Source organism: Podarcis vaucheri, assembly GCF_965113315.1.
Source record: "Podarcis vaucheri genome assembly, chromosome: 1".
Lineage (NCBI taxonomy): Eukaryota > Metazoa > Chordata > Lepidosauria > Squamata > Lacertidae > Podarcis > Podarcis vaucheri.
The window spans coordinates 59,262,309-59,276,699 of record NC_138759.1 but is presented as its reverse complement, the minus strand read 5'-3'; the positions used below and the strand labels follow the sequence as shown (position 1 = coordinate 59,276,699).

General features: G+C 41.9%; 1 long non-coding RNA gene across 1 annotated transcript in view; it reads left to right on the top strand.

The window, feature by feature from the left end:
- Positions 1-14,391, top strand: part of LOC309535116 — an 87,761-nt gene that overhangs the window by 9,270 nt on the left and 64,100 nt on the right. The gene's annotated exons all lie outside the window — the stretch shown is intronic.

Below are 14,391 nucleotides of genomic sequence, written 5' to 3'. Positions count from 1 at the left end.
AGGTTGACAGGAGCAGGGACCGAGCAACGGGAGCTCACCCTATCATGGAGATTCGAACTGCCGAACTTCTGATCGGCAAGTCCTAGGCTCTGTGGTTTAACCCACAGCGCCACCCGCATCCCTCTTGTACTTTTTAGCAGCTGTATAAAAAGGGAATATGGGCTGTTCTCCCCACTTCTGATTGGAGTCAATATCCTCCCTGTTTACTAAAAGGCCATTGAGCAACATCATATTGTTTTGCTTTTAGAAGCCTGTCTTGAAATATCCACCCTTTCATCACTTTCATTTGTGCTGTGACCTCTCAGGACTGAGAAACCCTCATTTTAGGGACATTAAGAAAATGGAAACAGAGTCATTCTATTTTTCCATTTAAATTTTTTTAAAAGCATGCACATGCTTGCTCTTTATCAATATATCTAATCCAGCAAAACAGTTGTGGTTATATAGCTATTATGCATGATTACAATGATTTTATAACGCCTCACGTGAAGCTTCTCTGCAGAATGTAGGTCAGATCTGCAAGCTGTGCAAAGGGTTTGGCTGTGATGAGAAACAGCCGCACCTTCATGAGAGTAGTCAAAGCATATTCACTTAGTCTTTCTTCATCCCTCTGTACAAAAGATTCTTCAGCATCTTTCATATTTATTGTTCATTATTGCAAACTGGGAGGTAGCTCCAGGAACAAGGAGCAGAATCGTCAACAATTCAAATATTTTTGCAGCCTAGCCACAGACATAAACAAGTGAGTCTCCAAAATAACCCGAGAGAAGATGAGTAGAATATGCACCACATGCAGCTAGTACGGAAAATAGCTGTAAGCAATTTGTATCAACAAACTCTGGGCCATTTGGCATATAGTGTGTCTTGCTTGCCTAAATCAGTTTAGACTGCAGCTGAACTGCTGAACTGATGCTTGCTGGAGAGCAGAGTTTAGCTGCTGTTAAAAAGTAGGGTAGTGAGCAACTTGCCTTTTGTTTCAACTGCTTGTGATACAGTCCTGTGTATTTCCTGTGACAAAGATGGCGTTAATCAATTGGACTCGGTCATATAAACAGTTTATTAATGAATGCAGCTTTCGAGATTTCTGTAATTTTGTTTGATTTTCAACTTGATTGTTCAGTGCCATTGAAAAAGGTGCACTTTTACTTTCTTTGGGATGCTGGCAAAAACTCCAAAAACACACACAAACTGTGTTTGGCTGCAGTTAAGTGGTGTAGCTGGTGAACCAGTTGATAGCTGCCACCTGGGCAGCTAGGAATAATGGCTAACCCAAGGTTACTTTCACATCACAAACCTGATCTTTTAAGAGGCCATGTGAATTCAAGCATTTCCAGATTATCTGGCCATTCACCATACTCATATCTGGATTTAGTTTCATTTTATTCACTCTCATCTAATTAAACTGACAAGGCTATTTTTATTGTACAGACTATGTCACTTAGCAAGTATAAAATGAAAAGTGACAGGAGAGTCCCTCTGTATTCGGTTCTGGCGGTTCCCTCATTGCGAGAAGCAAAGCTACAGGGAACCAGGCAGAGGGCCTTCTCGGTAGTGGCGCCCGCCCTGTGGAACACCCTTCCAGCAGATGTCAAGGCGATAAACAACTACCTGACATTCAGGAGACATCTTAAGGCAGCCCTGTTCAGGGAAGTTTTTAACGTGTGATATTTTATTGTATTTTTGGTTTTTATGGAAGCCGCCCAGAGTGGCTGGGGAGGCCCAGCCAGATGGGCGGGGTATAAATAATAAATTATTATTATTATTATTATTAATTCAATGTTTATTACCTATGGATTCAGGTAGGTAGCTGTCTTGGTCTGACACAGTCAAAATAAATTTAAAATTTTTAAAAATTGTCCATTAGCACCTTAGAGAGTGAATTCAGTGTAGTAGTAGTAGTAGTAGTAGTAGTAATAATAATAATAATAATAATAATAATAATAATAATAATAATAATAATAATAATAATAATTTATTTATACCCCGCCCATCTGGCTGGGCTTCCCCAGCCACTCTGGGCAGCTTCCCCCCAAAATATTAAAATACTGTAATACATCAAACATTAAAAGCTTCCCTAAACAGGGCTGCCTTCAGATGTCTTCTAAAAATCTCGTAGTTGTTGTTCTCTTTGACATCTGGTGGGAGGGCGTTCCACAGGGAAGGCGCCACTACCAAGAAGGCCCTCTGCCTGGTTCCCTGTAACTTAGCTTCTCGCAGTGAGGGAACCACCAGAAGGCCCTCGGTGCTGGACCTCAGTGTCCGGGTAGAACGATGGGGTGGAGACGCTCCTTCAGATATACTGGACCGAGGCCCACCTACCACAGCTGACAGCCAAGGATCAGACAAGAGGAGTTCCAAGATTTGGGGTGGGGGCACGCTGAAGAGTGACTTGCTGGAGGGAGCAGCCAGTCTCGTCCATCATGATGCTTTCTGAGAGCGAGGCACTGGCCAAAGAGGGCTTGGGAGGTCCAGAACGTAACTCCTGCGCAAAATGAGGATTGCCTGTAGTCTCTCATATTCCCATGCCTCCCCACTGCAAACATGGAACCCTCCACTGCCCTTGCTGCTCCACAATCTTTGAATAGTGGTAATGGCAAAACGGGAACTTTTCAGGGCCAGATCAGGAGTGGACTGGGTCCACCAGATCCACAGCCCCCCCAAGCCTCTGGAAGGTGAGGGGAAAGTATCCAAGCTCTGGAAATGCTGTGTTTAGCAGAAGGAATCTTGGTCAACTTTAAGGAGACTTGAAGCTTTCATACTCTAGCATCCAGTCTGGGACATGGAGGATGGGGGAGGTACACAGAAGGAGAAGGCAGCTTCTAGGACTTTGGAAGCTATTTTTACTATGAGTTGTAGGAGTGGAATTCAGGGCAGGCCTGGTCCACCTAGTTACTTTAAACAGCAAGTAAAAGGGTGAAACCTGATTGCCTAGTGGGTTTTTATCTTGATTTATTCCAAATTCATATGGAGGGAGCAGCATGCTTACCATAAATATGTGAATGTTTTTAATTATAACTGTTGTTTCTAGAGTACAGTATAATAGAAACAACGGTTAGGAATTCCACTTTTCTTCAGCTGCCCTGCTGGGACTCTTCACCTTTCCCAGCAATCCTGTTATAAAAACTTAAGATGAGCCTGATGTATCAAGCCAGTGGCCCATCTAGTCCCACATCCTGTTCTCACAGCGGCCAATCAGATACACCTGTGGGAAGCCTGCAAGCTGGACATGAGCACAATAGCCCTCGGCCAACCTGCAATTCCCAACAACTGGAATTGAGAGGCATATTGCCTCTGACAGTGGATGAAGAAGGTAGCCATTGTGGCTAGTAGTAGCCATTGATAGTCCTCTATGAATTAGTGCTTCCTAATCTCTTTTTGTTTTAACAACCCTGAACAATTTGGTAAACTTGGCCACAGCACTGCTCACCCCTAACTCCAGATGCTTTATGAACAAGTTAAAATGCACAGGTCCTAATACTGAACCTTGGGGGACTCTACTTTGTACATCCCCGCACTTCTAGAACTGTCCCTTTATTCAGACTCTCTGCTCCCTGCAACCTAGCCAATTCCTGATCCACAAGAGGGCCTCCCCTCTTAGTCCATAACTGCTAAATTTACTCAGAAATCTTTGGTGAGGCACCCAGTTGAATGCTTTTTGAAAGTCCAGATCCACTTTGACAACCAGATCTTTTCAACTAGTGCTTGTTGACACTCTCGAATAATTCTAATACGTTTATAAGAAAAGATTTGTCCTTGGACAAGCCAAGCTGGTTCTGCTTCAGCAAGGCTTGTTCTTCTATATCCTTTGTTATTTTATCCTTAACAATACTTTCCACCAGTTTTCTAACTGGTCTGTCATTTCCAAACATAAATTTATTTATTTATTTATTTATTTATTTATTTATTTATTTATTAATTATTATTATTATTATTAGGAAATGTGTGTTGCTTAAAGATGGAAAGGGGGGCACCATTTGCCTGCAGAAAGACTCATCTCAAGACTCCACTGCAAAGATGCTTTTCTCCCTCAGCCCTTTTCATTTCCTGAGTCTGTCAGAGTCCTGGATTCCATTTGAATTCGTTCTCCTTCTGGGACATTTGTGTTGTATCTGTAATATTGGCACTGAAAATAAAGACTATGCGGTTCTGGACCTCCATGTGCATCAGCAGAGCAAGCATAAGCTCTTTCTGCCTGCCTCCATTCCACCCTGTTCTGCCCATTTTCATGTCTTTATGAGGTTTTGGGGTTACTTCCAGATTCAGTGCTGTGCACATATGCACAATCATGTTTCATCTGGACACACCTAAATTGGTTGTTGCCTGTCTCTTTTTCTCCATGACTGGAGCAGGAAAGCTGTCTTTTTCTGACAACCCCTGAGATGTTCTCCCAGACACAGTAGGCTTGTGCCCTAAGTGACAAAATTATAACAAATTATAACAAAATAATAATTATTTTTAATGCAACTGGAGTCTGATTTGAAAGTACTTTTTAAAAAGAAGTTTTATTGCCCACTCTTCAGGAGTGAAATATTAAAAACAGTGGTAGATGTCACAAATGCAACATAAAGCCAGAGTCAGCATGATAAAAAAAAATAATGGAATGAAAATGGTTAAAGTTCTCACATGGCTGGGAGTTGCAACTTGCAACCTTTGTACTAGGCATTGCCCTTTAAAAGTGCAAGCATTCCTCATGGTATGCACTTCATTTTATCATGCTTCGCAGATACTGTGCCTTGCGAGGACACGGGTGCAACTACAGACAGGCCATTGGCTACAAACAATAAAATTGATTTACTGATGAATACAGGCAGTCCAGTCCCTCTAGGGCTGCAGCTGGGTTTCCCCACTCCTGTCTGTGCAGGCAGTGTGGCCTGGCTTAACAGACAGCATTATAATGCGAATGTGACTACTATATGCACTGGGAAACCAAAAAGATTGTGTGACTTGCTTTGGGATAGAACTGAATGGAATTTGCTGAAATGTTGGGGAGGAAATGGGGGGAAATGTTGGGAAGTGTAGATTTTGGTGAATTTCCTTAAGAATAGCTCAAAAACCTTTTTTTTTAGTTTTGCAAAAGAAGCTGAACAATTTTGGACAGAACTAAAAAAAAACTTTCACTTTTTGAGATATGGCAACCCTAGAATTGCTTTTGAGAACCAAACCCACAATAGGGTGGTATCTCAGGTTACAGACGCTTCAGGTTACAGACTCTGCTAACCCAGAAATAGTACCTTGGCTTAAGAACCTTGCTTCAGCATGAGAACAGAAATCACACGGTGGTGGCTCAGCGGCAGCAGGAGGCCCCATTGGCTAAAGTGGTACCTCAGGTTAAGAAAAGTTTCAGGTTGGGGGGCCGCTAGGGGCGCATTGGAAGATGGCCAACAACACCATCTCTTTGGCTCACACGAGGTAATTAAAAGGCTGATATGGGAGTATGCAGCCTCCCTTGTTTCCCCAAGGGAATGGGGAATACTGCCTCACCTGCGGTTGCCATAAATCACCCCCAAGTTTGAAAGAAGGGGGTGAGGGCACAAGGTGCACAGCACTCATGTGAGACGGCTCTCCCAGACGCTGTCTCTAATCGCGCGGCCTGGTTGCAGCAGCTCAAAATAAACAATTAGAGAGAAGCAAATGCACATATTTCGAGTGAAGAACGGGAGTCAAGACTGCTAATTGAAGTGACCTCTGTGACGTGGAGTGACAGGCTGGATTTAACAGGAAAATAAATCAAGAAGAAGATACATCAAAGGGTCGGTATGTTGGAATGGGATGGAATGGGGGGGGACTTTTTTTTAATCTTATGTGATTACCTAACAATCCCCCCCTCCCGGAAGAATCGTTGCAATTACTGATTATAAGCGGGATGATTAAGAACTGTGTGGAAATGAATTACTAATCAAAGACATGGCTTGTGTAAATTTGGAAAGGAATGGAGGACCTTTGGAATGATGCAATTATAAAAAGAGACTTGTTAGGAAACAGGCCTGGTGGCAAGACTTACGATCGAGGGGGAGGAGACCATGGTTTTGTTATTATATCGGACTGTGAGTTTGACCTGGCAGAACCTCCTAAGAAATTCGAGGAGAGAATGACAGGCCTGCAAGGATTTACGGGCAGACTTTAAGAATGTTTTGTACGAAAGTGTTGAAATGGTGTCTGTCTGTTTGAATATGGCTCTTGGAGGAATGGAAAATCCACACAGGATATAACAACGTCTGTTTCCAACCCGCTTGTGGAGACTATCAGAGGTCACAAAGAAAGGAATATATGATAACAAGAAGATGAAGAAAACAATAAAGAGAAGATTGGACAGAACTGTGAATACTATTTGGACAGAACTGTGAATATGAAAGCAGCAGCAAGAGAGATGTTTGGATCCCTTTCGGAGCTTGAAGCATGAGTACCCCCAACAAAAATTTGGTTTTGTAATTTGGAATTAATGTGATTTGATTGGTTTGTTAATAAAAATTATATTTTTAAAAAAGAAAAGTTTCAGGTTAAGAACAGACCTCCGGAACAAATTAAGTTCTTAACCCTAGGCACCACTATATCTCCAAGGTATGCCTGTAGTAATTTTTGGATTTTTTTGCTTTTTAAAAAGCTTTTTTTTTCTTTTGCCTTTTTTGTTAAAAAATATTGAAGACCTAAAAGAAACAATTTTTCAACCTGAGCTTTTCAGTATGATAACAAGCAGACACCATATGATAAAACCATTACGTATTCACCCATGCTGGCCCAAGATATTTAGGCAAGTAAGGTATCCCTACCCCAACCAGGGAAGAAGGGTGAGGTGGGGCGGTTAAGATCTACATCAGGAAATATGGTGTGTGCTGATGGGGAATAAAGATCGACATCTAGAACAAAGGAGGGAAGATAGAATCATAGAATTGTAGCATTGGAAGGGTTCCTGAGGGTCATCTAGTTCCACCACCTGTAATGTAGAAATCTCAACTTGATTGTACATGATAGAAGTATTAAAATGCTTAAAAACCTCCAAGGAAGGTACACCACCTCTCATGGGAGTCTATTCCACGGTTGAACAGCTCTTATGGTCAGAAAATTATTCCTCATGTTTACTTGGAATAGCCTTTCTTGTAACTTGATCCATTGGTTCAGGTTCTAGTCTCCAGAGCAGGAGAAAACAAACTCGCTCTATCTTCCATGTGACAGCACTTTAGATATTTGAAGATGTCTATCATTTCTCCTCTCAATCTCCTCTTTACTAGGCAAAAGATACCCATTTCCCTCAACCCTTCCTCAAAAGCCTGGGTTTCCAGACCCTTGATCATCTTGATCACCCTCCTCTGCACACATTACAGCTTGTCAATATCCTTCTTAAATTGTGGTGCCCAGAACTGGACATAATACTCCAGGTGTAGTCTGACAAAGGCAGAATTATTTCCCTTGATCTGGACATTATACTTCTGTTGATGCAGCCTAGAATAGCAGCTTTTCCGCCACTCTCTTTTTCATTTCCAATTATCTGCTTCCATCTGCTGGTGACAGCCTGTAAGCACCCCAATGAAGACAGACAAAGATGGATGACAAATTCGCATATTCAGCTGTGAAAGCAGAACATGTCAAAAGGCACATACAGTGGTACCTTGGGTTAATTACTTACTTCGTTCCGGAGGTCTGTTCTTAACCTGAAACTGTTCTTAACCTGAAGCACCACTTTAGCTAATGGGGCCTCCTGCTGCCACCGTGCCACTGGCAGGACGATTTCTGTTCTCATCCTGAAGCAAAGTTCTTAACCTGAAGCACTATTTCTGGGTTAGCGGAGTCTGTAACCTGAAGCGTATGTAACCTGAAGCGTATGTAACCCGAGGTACCACTGTATACAGTTAAATATTTCAGCATGCTTAATTTTGAACATAGGAACAAGCCAAGGCAGCACAAAAAGAACAAATTCATAGGTAAGCATATCTTTGGAATATGAGGTTCTGGTGTTTAAGGATAGAGATGTTCCTTTAGCCCTGTCCTCATTGTTTCACAGTTCATACCAGTTTCACCATCTTCACCTGTAACATTGACAGCTGGGAGTCTCTTTTACGTGCAGAGGTGACTCATGCCATTAAGAACCTTAACCTCCCAGGGTGTTCCTTCATGTTGTAATGCTTAAAGAGAGCTCAGGTTTGATCAAAATGCCAAGGTCATTCAGACTTCCACCCATGCTGAGCTTTGCAGGCACAGGTCTACACTTTTCAGGTCCATATCCAAGGGTTTGGTTCCACCCCCCCCCATCACTTTCCCTGGGAGAACCTGCTGTTTACTGCTGAACTGGAACAAAAATAAATCTGTGGGAAACCTGATTACCATTTGTTCCAATCAACAACTGCTCAGACCTGGACCTGGAAAGCATGGACCTATGCCTGAGAAACGCAGCACAAAAGAAAGTCTGGATGAGCTCTAGGGTTTGTTGAGAACACAAAAGTAAGTTAAGAAATCGTGACACACAGGAAGAAGAGGAACCTGGGGGAGGAAGCCTGCATGTTATGATTCTATTTTCAGATAATACTGAACCAGTTTGGTATTATGTCTGAATCATGCGAATGTGTTGATGAAAGAGAAAGATCAAAATCCAAGGAACTATCAGCTTCTTTTAAGAAGAAAATGTGAATATTTGCTCTTTTGAATTACTTGGGAAGTGCAGGAAACCAATTCTATATTGCTGCCTGGGTTCCTATTTTTAATTACCAAGTTTCGCTCAAAGGCAGGTATGATGAATTTGATAAAATCCATCCAGAGTTTGAATTAATTTTTTTATTTTATTTTAAACTGTTTGTGTGCAGCAATCATCCTTGATGCAAAGAACTATGCCAATAGTTCCTCATTGGATTTGAGGAATTTATGTATCTCAAAGTAAACCCTTCCGGTTCCACATGTTGTTCAAACTTTGGGGAGTTTGATGTACCCTGCTATTTGAATTAAAAAGTGCAAAAAATTCCATTGTGGGCATGTACGCTGCTGTGTACATCTGAAGTAGGTTTTTGGGTCCCTGCCAGTCATTTGAACTTTTGCTTGACTATCATGAGACTTTGAGGCACTTGTTATAGCAGTACCAAGAATTTAACTACGGTATGAAACCTTTTAACATATATAACAAGATGCTGATTCACTCTGTAAAAGGAGCCGCAACTTTTCTCAGACTGCTTACAATATACTCTCTGTCAGTAAATTTACCGTGCAAAATGAATGCATGTCTAAAGTAACCAAGCCATTCCTTGCTGATGTATAATAATCAAATTCATTGGGTATTGTCCAGGCTCCCAGCAGTGAAATCTCTCCTTTCTCCATACTGTTTGATGTGATTCTTCAATAATTGAAAACACTGGAGAAAGCTCTGGATTTTCAAGCAATTGCCCTGCCTATCTTCACAGGACTTTGCTAATCCTGTGCAATTCTATGACAGAATTCTGTGCATCAATTTTCTTACTTAGCACCATTATTCTGAAGGTTGCTCTAGACATGATAATTGTCCTATTGGCTTTCACTTCCATATAGGAAAAGGTCTTTACATTGTCACATGTCCTAAACATAACTGGTTGTGGCATTCTAATGGGTGTACACTTTATGTGCATTCATCATATAATGTGCGCTTCCCCCCCTACAAAGCAGAAACCCCAAAAAGTTGCCAGCCCAGCAGCACTGGTGAAATATTCACAAGAATGGCAGCATGCTGTGTTTCATCATGTTGCATGTGGCAAGCGATATAGCCATTCCAGGCTGCGATTTACTGATGATGCCCAAGCACTATAAGACTTTGCAAAATTGGCTCTCCACTGCCAATGACATCAAAACAACAAAACTCTGTTCTTCTTCTACTACTACTTCTTCTTTGGCGATCACTCGTAGCTGAGTAAGATTGTCTTTCATGAACACATTCTTAACAGTGAGTTTGTAAGTGACTGTGGGGGCCAATTCTGGACCCACACGTCCTTCCACAGTGGGGAGATTGGTTTCCGGGTGGGAGTTGATCACGGTGTGGATTTGCCAAGCGTGCCTTCCTCCTAGCATGTTTCTCCCTTGCGTCCTGAGTTCAAGTGTCTTCAAAGCCCATGACACCTTTGGTAAAGGCTGTTTTCCAACTGGAGCGCTCGCAGGCTAGTGTTTCCCAGTTGTCAGTGTTTAAACTACATTTTTTTAGATTTGCCTTGAGACAGTCTTTAAACCTCTTTTGTCGACCACCAGCATTATACTTTCCATTTTTAAGTTCAGAATGGAGTAGTTGCTTTGGAAGATGATCATCAGGCATTGGCACAACATGACCAGTCCAACGAAGTTGATGTTGAAGAATACGAAATACGAATCAGTGGCACAACAGAGTGAGGTTGACTGCTTTGGAAGCATCTGTTGCTCAGGCCCACTTATGTGTCACCACATCAAATATAGGGCTGACTTAGTATAATATTCAAAGTAGCACAATTTGAAGATGTGGCTATGCTATTTTAGGATTGGTCCATGTTGTAGCCCAGCACACGTGGCAAAGAACTGTGTCTTGGCTTACATGCTCACCTTTGCCATTGGACGGAAGGCATCATTTATGTAGAATTTAATGTGTGTATGAAGCAATTGTATGTTTGATCATTCTGTAACAAAATGAGGAAGATAGACCATGTGGGCAAAACTTAGGTTGAACATATAAATTCCATTGCATGTGGTGGTGGGTGGGTGTGCATGTGTGAGGCCAAGAAGACCCCTGACATGTAGAAGGTTCACAATCAACTCCCCACCTCATAATATTTTTATTGTTTTTTCATATATCCAAAACAGTACAAACAAACTCAATTAACTTCTGAGCTGGCCCAAATTTGCACTTGGATAAGTGTTTGTCTGAAAATGCCCCCACTTGGTTATGATGTAATGTTACTATATCAGAGAGAAGTGCATTTTACTATACCCCCTGAGATGTCACATCCCACAGTATTTACAGTTGTACCTTGGAAGTGGAACAGAACCTGTTCTGGAAGTCCATTCAACTTCAAGATGTTCAAAAACCAAATTGCGGCTTCTCATTGGCTGCAGGAAGTATTTCAGGCAACAACTCTGCACATGACACTGAGGTGTACTTCTACATGACAACTATCCTTCGGTCAGAATTGCACTTATGAGCCTCTTATAAAATGCTAGCTGAAATTAACAAAGTCTTTAACTTCAAGGCTCATAATACAAATGCCCCTGAAAGCTCATGTTGCTTCACTTGAATTGAGGCAGGGGTTACAGTCCTGAAAGTTCTTTTCTGGATTACATTGTAATTTGAAGCACGGAAGAACCCATTCATTTCCCCAAAGCTACGTAGTGGGGTCCCTGCAATGGACACAGCCATCCTCAGTGCTTTTTAAAGGTGCCAATACACACCATGAAGTTGTTACAGTAAGTGTCACACTTGGGGTGCCGTACTGCATACCACTGAGTACCATCGGGGGGGGGGGAGCACTGGTCTAGATGAGAACTATGTTTCCTAATGTCAGCAGCACAGTCTGGTGATGCTGTTGTTGCAGCATTCAGACACTAGAGGGAGAACAGAAAGTCCAAAGGAGAAAGGCAATACCCACTTGGCCACTGCTGCTCCACCCAGAAGTACATTTAGAGAAAAGGAAGGATAGTGGAGTGGTATTTTAAGGTTGGAGGGTGCATGGAGTTAATGCTGAGGTAATCGGAGGTGACATCACTGGGCGTGACACAGGCTTTCCAAATCTGGGGTGGGCTCAGGAAAAAGGTTGACATGAATTCTGTTCTGTGAACCGCTGTCAGACCTCCAGGTATAGGATGGTATATAAATTCAATAAATAAAAACAAATACAATGAATTGTAAAATAACATCCAACATAAATGACGCAGGTTACAATTACATTTTTTATGAACACTTTACAATCTACAGTGGTTTGGAAAATACACAAATCCAAAATGATTGTACAGGATTTAATCTTCTTACACACACTTCACACCCATGCTTCATTCTACATCATAAATTTATATGGACTTCTACAGCTGCTTTGAAAGGAATGTAGAGTTCCACACTGGGTTCTGCCCCCTTAATCTGCCTTTGCCTCATGTAGCAAGGTGTTGCTCACCAAGAAGGTATTCTGTGCTACCTGAAAAAATTCTAGTGCAATTTTAGCCAACTCCAAGATGGTTGAATGCTTTTTAAAACACCAGCAGGCCTGAACATGGCACACCATCACACCAGCACTGCTCGCGAGTAACAAAATACCGTATTTTTCGCTCTATAACACACACTCGACCATAACACGCACATAGTTTTTAGAGGAGGAAAATCCGTAAGCATGCCACCCGTAGGCATTCCCTCCATAACACGCACAGACATTTCCCCTTACTTTTTAGGAGGAAAAAAGTGAGTGTTATAGTGCAAAAAATATGGTATTTGGGGACCTGAATGCAGGAGCTTCTTTAGATGCAATTTTTCTTTGAATTGCAGCTCCTCACACAACCCCAGTATGCTGTGGGCCAAACTATTTCGAAAGCCTCACTTATAATGTGGGGATAAAGGAAGGTTTAATTATGCGCTGGTTATTATTATTATTTTATAAGACAGATGCCCTGCTAGATGAATAGGGTTTTGACCTGCAAATAACTATGGCAAACATAGCTGAAAGTCCTATATACACAGCTCCGGGCCTTTTGTCTGATGGTGTACAGAAATCACTGTATGCTTCATTTAGATCTCAGGCACATTACATTTTCTTTTAAATGTTTGCAATAACATGTCAAAACCAGATCCTGTGAATGGCAATGCAGCCTCACAATTGTCCTTTGCTGGGAACTGTCCTATTAATAAATAAAACGAAGCTTTACAAAGCAGAGTCACAAGCACCCACTAACAAGGTGTGGGGAAAACTCACATGAATTAAGACGCAGCTTTTTTGGCACAGGATTTGGCCCATTATTATATAATGCAGAATTCACTTGTAATTTGGCAGTGACTAGAAGGGCACATGCTCATAGAAAAAGCAGTGCGAGGCCTGTGAACTGGCACCTCACAGATGTGGTAAACTATATTATTGATAAGCCTTCTCTGTTGATCTTCCTTTTAAAAAAGAAACTCATAAATGTGACGTATTCTCTGTGTCCCCTTACCCAGCACCACAAAAATTTCACTCTTCAAATCAAAATTGAATCTAGTTCAGTAACTTTTCAAAGCAAGGCTTCCAGGGAGAAGCGTAAAAATTCTTGAGAAACAGATGCACGTAATATATGTTGTGGCTCAGTCTTGGTGCTGTGTGTTGTGCAATAAACTGGGCATTTCCCCCCATATAAAGTGCAGTTGTCAGGTGTGTACCACTGTGACCTCATTGAAAATATGCTCAGTGTTTATATAACTAAAATGGTGATGGGGTGGAAGGTTTGGTACATTGGGCGAAATTACAGTACATAAATGAGGCATGCCAGATTTCTCATCCTATGACATGAAAAGGACAACGGGTTGGGAGAAGTAACACAGAGGGCAGACATCACCAAACTAAATGCTTCATCGAAAGGATGCCATTTTGTCCTAGCTACAATCAAATGGTAAGGCAGGGATGAAGTGAGCCAAAAGAAAAGATACTAGGTCAATATTCAATTGGAAACCAGCACCTGCAGAAAAATACCTAAATTGCTCAAATCAGTGAACAAACTTGACTTAAAATCTGTTAAGGATCAGGGAGTACACTTTAACCAGCTTTGATCTATTGTTCTCACAAGTCTTCCACATTGGTCTGGATGAAATCCCCACAGTTCCTTTCTCTGGCCATAGCAGGATGGCTCTCATGTCCCAGGCCTGGGTGGGTTTGAGTCCTGATAAAATATCCACTTGCCAAAAGGGATTTATTATCTCTGCTGGCTCCTTGTGAGTAACTCAGTTCCACATAGTGTGCTTAGGATGTGCCCATCATTAAAGGATAAAAGAATTAAAGCGAATTCTGAAACTGACAGGGTAGGAGAGGCCTATGTTAGTTTGCAGAAGCCCTGCTGCTTTAAAGATGAACAAAAAGCCACAGTTAAACTGGTCAAGCACCACCTGAGGTAGAATCCTGAACCTAAAAGGCACAATTGCTATTAGGTTATAGTACAAATACACTGCTTTAAAAATAACCACTCTATTCATAATCCGTTATACAGTGGTACCTCTGGATGTGAATGGGATCCGTTCCGGAGCCCCGTTCGCATCCAGAAGTGAACACAACCCACGTCTGCGCGTGCACAGGTCACAATTCACCACTTCCGTGCATGCGCGAGACGTTATTTTGAGCGTCTGCGCATGTTTGAGCAGCGAAACCCGGAAGTAACACGTTCTGTTACTTCCATGTCGCCGCGGAGCGTAACCTGAAAACGCTCAACCTGAAGCATATTTAACCCAAGGGATGACTGTGTAAGTTTAGAAGGATTTAT